This window comes from Neopsephotus bourkii, unplaced genomic scaffold (assembly GCF_033783945.1).
Source record: "Neopsephotus bourkii isolate Nb327-2 ecotype Australia unplaced genomic scaffold, CSIRO-AGI_Nbou_v1 NB_1760, whole genome shotgun sequence".
Lineage (NCBI taxonomy): Eukaryota > Metazoa > Chordata > Aves > Psittaciformes > Psittacidae > Neopsephotus > Neopsephotus bourkii.
In genome coordinates this window covers 2,672,736-2,680,376 of record NW_026902234.1, presented here as the reverse complement: position 1 = coordinate 2,680,376, position 7,641 = coordinate 2,672,736, and the positions used below count along the sequence as shown (strand labels likewise).

Here is a 7,641-nt window from a genome sequence, read left to right as displayed (position 1 = left end):
GTAATTTTACCAACCCTGTTCACCATAATAAATAAAGAAATGTTGGTTTGTATTTTTTTTGCTAATGAGGAAACAAATACATGGTGAGAAAACTTTTCAATGGGATCTCTTTGGACAATGTTGCTCTATTAGTTCTGCTCAACCTTCAGTCCCAGGCCCATTATTAAATGCTACATTTATTTTTGTATAAACTATACTCTTTGTATCCCTTAGTTTTTATGAGTTGATAATTTTATTTTGTATATTTCAAACATATTATATTCTAAGTCCTGTATTGTTACACTAAAAATATTGTGATGTTCAGCTTCAGAAGAGAAGAATAAGAGGTCTGTTGTAACAACAGAGCCACGCACACTGTGGCCAACAATCATTAGATCTGCTCTCAAGCTTAGTGAGATTCATTTTCTATACCAATGTAATCAGAAAAAGTGGCTGAATTTTGTATGTGCATGGTTTTTGCTCATCTTTTCAAAGTGGTGGAATACCAATCTCAAGTACGGCGTTATTTGTTTAAAATATCCTGATTTCAGTATGCTTACATGTAAAACATGGCTGTCCAGCTAACATTTTATATATACGCCAGTGTCAGTACATGCACGTCGATGGGCTTGTTTAAAGGGCACAATGAACAGTAAGATCTTGGGCAGTTCATCAAAAAAGGAAAACTGTGAAACTTGAAATCCACATAGGACGCTTCACAAGGGTGAATTAAGCTTTTCTGTTGCACAGGAGAGGCAAAATTAAGGATTACTGTAAAAATAAGTTCTGTCTAATGGTCTTTTTTGAGTACATTTTTTTAAATTATAAAACATACAAAGGTAAAAAAAAAAACTGTTGCCAAGTATGTTCTGTGTATGTTCTGTGAAAGTACCTACAGCACAGTTGCCTTTTGTTTCATTTATACATGTAAAATTATTGTATAATACAGCACTGTTTTGTCCCAAGACAACTGTATTTGCCAAGCTTTGTGCATTGAAATATTTTTATTTATTTGGTTTTGGGCAGTATTAATATATCATATGGCTACTGTTTTATATATTCTAGTTCATCCAATCCATGTATGCTGTAAATGTGCTAGTCTTTAGGATGAAAACCAATAAAAGAATTGACAAGAATAACAAATGATGGTGTTTGTGGTAAATGAAAAGAAACACTTGGGTTCCTTAACTTGGTAGCTTTATCTGTTGGAGAATACATTAAGCCAAGTTGTGCATGGATATATTTTACACAGACCTGTGAGTCAGGAAGCAGTTCCTTCTAATCCCCACAGAAGTACAGCTGCTATCAATTTTCTGTAGTTAAGCCAGGCACCGGTTTGTCCCACATGCCATACATTCAGCAGCAGTCAAAGAAAGAAACAGTCTGAAATTATTTTTGTTCTTAATCTTACATACCTTCTCTGTGAACCTATGAGACCTTCCTGAGCTTCCTTCTCTTTCACTCTTCCTTCCATTAACAGAATCCCTTCTCTGCTGATGCCTCCCCTTCAGCCAGCTCATCCCTCCAGCAGCTTCAGTGCTGCTTTTCAGCAGGGGTAGCTTGTCATTGTTGATTGTCATTTTTGTTTCAGGTTAAATTAAATTTTATATAATAGCATAACAGAGAATAATCCAGAGCATTCTGATTCCTGTAAAATATGAAGAATAGAACATAAGAACATAATTCTGCTGTCACTGGATATTTGACAGCTGCCAATTACACTTTTGTTTACATGAGAGAGGACTGAGGACCACAGGTGGGGCTCGGTGAATTAGTTTTCTTAGTTACACAGAAAGAAAAACCATACCAGAAAAAAAAAACAACCAACAAACCCGCACTGCTTTCATACAGAATGCAAAGGGGAAGATTCTTGACAGGTGGGAATCCCTAAATTGCAAATGCAAAATACATTTACATACATGTGTGCACATATACATATCTGTATTCCAAAAATTTTTAATTAAATGTAAAAAATGTACCTACCAGTGTTCATTTTAATATAAAAAGGTGAGGTGTTTCAAAGATGGTTAAAGTTTAACATCTTTAAAAGGCATTCCTAGCTACTGGAGAGATTCTCACTTTGAAGCTGACGTGGGTGCCTATGTAACGATTGCTCCATTCAAAACCCAAGGTGACTGTGGATCCGGGTTGCCTTAGAACTGTAGCTGTATGAGGGTTGTAAATGATGCTGTGGGGAGCTACAGAGAACAGTAATGACTGCATGCCTCCATGTGAAACCAGAACTCGTTCCATCTCTTTGCCATGACTTTTGCTATACAACAGCCTTCAGGCAGAACTTGAAGCTCTGGAACAGCCTTCTGCGTAACAGGCACAGACTACACTTCAGAAAGGCTTGCCTGATATCAGAAATGTAACATCTTAAAGCTTGAAATGTACTCTGACAAAAGAGAGGGGGATTTAATAGATGCTTGAGATAATAGAAAAACAAGAAGATGACAACAAAAAAAATAGTAAAGCTCTTGTTTAAATCAGAAAAGGAGTCCTCATCAGAAGAAACTGTAGGTAATTTTGGTGACCAAGAGTAAGCTTTTTCAGTGTTCTGTTTGTGAATTCCTAAAAATTTCTGAGACCCACCTCACACAGACCACCTGTGTCTACGCTGCTGCCAACCACATATGGGTTTGTTTAAAATAGCTCTCCCTAATGAATGACAAGACTTTCAGGCTATGAATGGGAAAGCTTAACAGCAACCTTTTTTCCTCACATCATTTTAAACGTCAGGCAAACCTTCTGCTCCCAGTGAATGAAATATTTTCCCTGTTGCAACTCCCTCCCTTTGGCGGCATGACAGTGACAGGTGGAGCTCAGCCGTGTTCAACGTGATCAATTGATGGCATGAAAACATAAGTTTATAAAAGCCTGGTAGCCCTGTCAAACTCCCCACTTTTTTGATTTTGGTGGGTTTTTTTATTATTTAAATTGTGCCAATATTAAGTTGTTTGTTATTTGCCAGTCTGGTCCTGTAATTTCTGATGTTTCCTGTATTCCATGCAGCCTTCAGCATCAAGAAGTTCTTATTTTTTGCAGTGGCTGTTGTATTTGTACCTATACCCCAAGTATTCTGCAATGTGAAGTTCTGCAAATGCGCATTTTACAGATTTTACAGCAAAAGGAACTCACAATGCATCCCCTATTGTAATTTATTGTGAAGTTTGGGTCCTTACAGTCAAAATATTTGAGACAATGTGCTGGTTTTATTATTTATGTGTATTGTTTTATACCTAACCCCAAATCATTATGCTTGCTGTTACTGAGGGAGCAGGGCAGAGGGAGTCTCCGATAGTAACACCAGCTGTAACCCCAGACTAGTTCCCAAGGTCCAGAGTCGGTCACTGCCCATCAGGTTCACTAAATGTTTAATTATTCATAAAGTTGAGAAGTTAAGAGAGATTACAACAGCCAATGGGAAGAGCACGACCTGGAATGTGAGCAAATTACACTGTGGCTGAAATAAGAGATCTCGGGGTGGGGGAATGGTTTTGTTTATTGATGCTCCCATCAGAATCATCGGAAACCTTTTCTGCTGAAACTACACAGGGATTCCTCGGAAAAGCCACTGAAAAGGGAGTTTGAAACTATGTCCCAATTGGATGGTGTGGGGAAAAGGGAAAGATGTTCTAGAAAATTCTCAGTCTAATGATAAGGACTACAGAACTGAAATATAAAGCAGTTAATTACCCACCGGGCTTTCAGATTGTGATAACTAACTGCTTCAGCCTGCTGCTTCACACAAGCTTTTTCAATCAGCACATCACAGCATCATCCATAAGGCTCTGACTGCCGCCAAGGCCCCTCGCGAGCCCTCCAGGTGCAGACCAAAGCCAGTTTAACCCGGTTCGGGTTGGTGCCGGTCCCAGGCCTGTTCGCGCCGCGTCCCGCCCCCGTTTCACTCTTCCCAATCCGCGCCGGGCTCGCGGCCCCCCCTCAGGTGCCCCTCGCGCCCAACCGCCACTCTCCCGCCGCGCGGCCGCCTGACGGGAGCGCTGTGCCCGCGGGCCGTAGGAGGAGCCCGGAGCCGGGCGCGGGAGGACGTTACCTCAGGTGAGGCTGGCGGCTGGGCCGGAGGGGCCGGGCTGAGCGGAGCTGAGCGGAGCGGAGGGAGGGAGGAGGCAGCAGCCGGCGCTGGAGGCACTACCTACCTCGGTAGGCTGCAGTGGAGGCCGGTAGAGCCGGTACAGCACCCGCAGCAGTAGCCGCCCCCTTTCTTTCGCGGGGGGCATCAGAGAAGGGAGGCTGTTGCGGAAGGTGCGGCGATCCCTTGTTGTAGAGCTCCCGCCTCGCATCCCATAGAATACCTTAATTTCACAAGCAATACATGACCTAGGCTACCTATCCCAGCACCCTGCCCAGCCGAATCTTGAAATTGTCCAGCGTTAGGGAATCCACAGCTTCCCTGGGGATATCATGTCAATGGCTTGTTGTTCTCATTGTGAAAAATTTACCTGTTGCTCCCAATTGCTATTCCTCATGAGCAAAGACTGCTCATCTGTGTGGACTGCTCCCTCTCCCTAGCCTGTGGCATCTCTTTCAGAAACATGGTAGTATTCTTTAACAGGATTGAGAACCCTGTTGGAGTGATTGTTAGATCCTGCCCTTAAATGAAACTTCTGAAAATGTTACTCTGGTAACTACTTATCTTTTAGATTTCTATTCACTCGCGTATTGGTGATGCTTGCAATTTCCATTTTGAAATAGAGGCAAGTTGATGGTTAGAGTTCATAAAATACTGTAGCAATAAAATATTTATATGAAGAAAGGATAGCTAAGTGCTTTTAATATTGCTTAAATTGTAGCCATGTCTTGAAATGCTGCCGTTTGCCAGTATTGTAGATTTGAGAAGGCCTGAAAAGCAAAATTGAAATAATTTACTCATTTATTTATTTAATTTTCCAAGACATTTATTAAGTTGCCACTGATTGATGTTGGTACTGGGCAGATGATGGCTCTGGCATCTAACATTGGAATCCTGGAGATTACCTGCTGCCATGGAAATGTTCTGTTTGAAAGTGTCCGTGACAAAGCCCTCCATGTCACAGGTTTGTACCAGATATAAGGTGATATGGCCTATATGTGCAAGAGACATCTATCAGGCCTTGAACAGCATTTGTTAGCTGTAACAGGGTATAGTCATTCTGATATTTCTTTTTTTCCCTATAAATTCTTTCTGCCCTCAGAACTTTGATTCAGAGTTATTCCTGCTCCATTTTGTTCCGCTAACCATGACATTCTCTTGCACGTGCTTCATGATGTATTTTCACCAAATTTCTCTTAAGCTTGACAGGACTTTGCAGCACATGAAGTTATATTTTTCAACTTCAGTTGCATGAGGGAGTAGGTGTTCCTTGAAATGCTGTGGCAGTATGCACAGCTTCATGGTCTGTAGGCAAATGGCTGAAGATATCCTTGACTTTTCTCAGTTCCTTGTCAGATTTAGAATAGTTTCCTGAAACTTTTTAGGTCTTCCAAAAAAGTGAACTTTTCATATGAAAAATAAGGCTTTGTAATACCTATGTGGGAGCAGTCTCTGGGAGTAGATAACACTGCAACACCACTTTGAGATGTGACTCATGGCAGGAGCTAGAATAAATCTTGCTGAGAAATATTAGCTAATTAAAGCACTTTATTGACTTGAAATATGGCAGTGCTGCTAAAAATTGATGAGATTTATTTTCCTCAGCCCCAGCCCCTTTCCTCTAGAAGGTTCATCAGTAGCTCAGAAAATGCAGGTGTACTCCCTGCTCTGCCAGGGGGCAGTGGCGTCACAGCCCTTGTGGGAGGTGAGCATGCAGGAGGAGCAGCCTGTGGTGTGGTATAAAGCAGCACGGTCCACTTGAGGCACTGGTGGAATTTCCCAAGTCACTACGGGAACTGGCATCTCCTTAGTTGTCCTTTTCCATGGCAGCAGTGTCAGGGGCTGCCTGCAGAGCTCATTGATTGCAACTTCTGTCTCCAGGAGCTGATGCGAAGAGAAGGTGTGGGATTTGTTTTCCCTCGTGTCAGGCTAGTGTGATTGAGTTCCATGTGTTTGCACCTCTTCACTCGAGAGCAGTTGTTTTAAGATGTTCTGCAAAGTGCAGGGAAATGAGAGCTATCAGATATTACGAAAGGGAAGAGGAAGACATATCAAAGGAAGATGGGAGGTTTGTTTATCTTGCCTTCTTCCCCTGTGAGCAAAAAAGGGAAATGGGCAATGTTTGGTTTTACTATGTGTATCTAAACTGGCTCTGTACTCTAACATGGGCTGACTCAGTACTTGAACTCCACATTTCATCTTTGGCTCTGTGTGCTGGTTCTGCAGTGAGTTGTACATTACAGATTCTGTCTCTGCTGCTGCCATCAGCAAAGCTTTGCAGGAGCCACTTTGACTAAATCTGCAAAGGACGCTTGCCACCTATAGCTTGCCTAATTTGTAGTTTTTGTTGTTGCCTGATGTGGTGTTGGGCTTTTTGAGGCTTTCTTTATTGGTAATTGCTAATGAGGAAGTTTATTGCTAAGACTCACCTCAGCCTGAGCTTCTTTCTCCAACCCCACTGCTGGGAGAAGAGCCAGGGCTTTGTACCTCCCAGGGATAGCCACAGCCTCCAGCTGTGTTTGTCACACCCAGTTAAGTAACCCAGCTTGTGGAGAAAGTACTCCTTTGCTGCTTGCACCCTCTACTCTTGCTCTGCAGCCCCACAGAGACCAGTCACCAGCGTGTGCTGCTTTTCCCCTCCATATCCTTGTTGCAGCTCCACTGCATGAGCTGGTAGCACAGGATGCTGGAAGATGAGCTCTCCTTTTTCTCTTCTGTGCCTCTCACTTTCCCCAGTCATCCTCAGAAGACTACTCCAAAAGCACCAGATGGCTTTTTCAGTGCATGGGCTGTTATCCAGCACAGCGCCTTTCAGTAAGGCAGTGAAATGCTGGTGGTTTAGGTTGTGCGAGCTCAGTAGATATTTTACTGAGCGGAGAGACTGAGAAGTAATATCTCGTCAGGAGGGATTGTCTCTGAGGCAGGCAGGCCAAGTGCCATGGGGCATTTCCAGGTGCAAAAGGTTTCCTGGAGTGAACTGAACCGAGGTTACCTACCTGTTTTTCCACAGTTTGGGGTGAATGCAAGAAGCAGCCTCTTGTTTCTAATTCCATGGTCTAAATGTTCCCTGAGTAAGAGGGTTCTTGCAGTTAGGCTTACATTTCAAGAGCAGTGCCAGTCTTGCTGGTGTTTTCTCTGCTCCAGGAATGTTCACGCTGATGGGGCTCCCCAGGGTCCAGAGAAATGCTCATTTTCTGGGTCCTGCTGGGGCTTGAGCAAACACAGAAGTAGTTTTATGTGTCTTAAGAATTACTTAATTAAACAGGCAGTTAATAATAGGTAAGATAGAAATGCTAGCTAGATTTGAGGCTTACCAACCTAAATTAGGAACCTCAAAACAGCTGTACTTTGTGATAGGAAAAACCAGCCCAGCCTCATGTCCTGTCTCTGACAATGGCTTCTACCTTATGACTGTGGAAGGACAGAATTGATATAGTGTGGGATTTCCAAGTGTATTTGTACAGTGTTTTTATGACTTGCATTTTTGGAAGTGTCTGAGGATGTGTTTTGCATTGTGTCACACCATCTCTACTTCCCCTTCTCTGGGTATCCATTTATTTCTTTCTGGG

General features: G+C 42.7%; 1 long non-coding RNA gene across 1 annotated transcript; it reads right to left on the bottom strand.

The window, feature by feature from the left end:
- Positions 1-964: 964 nt before the first annotated feature.
- On the bottom strand, positions 965-2,863 carry LOC133225490 (uncharacterized). The gene is made up of 2 exons (XR_009729172.1): positions 2,728-2,863; positions 965-1,627 (listed from the first exon to the last, which is right to left on the bottom strand). It is a non-coding gene; the product is annotated as an uncharacterized LOC133225490 (long non-coding RNA).
- Positions 2,864-7,641: the final 4,778 nt, after the last annotated feature.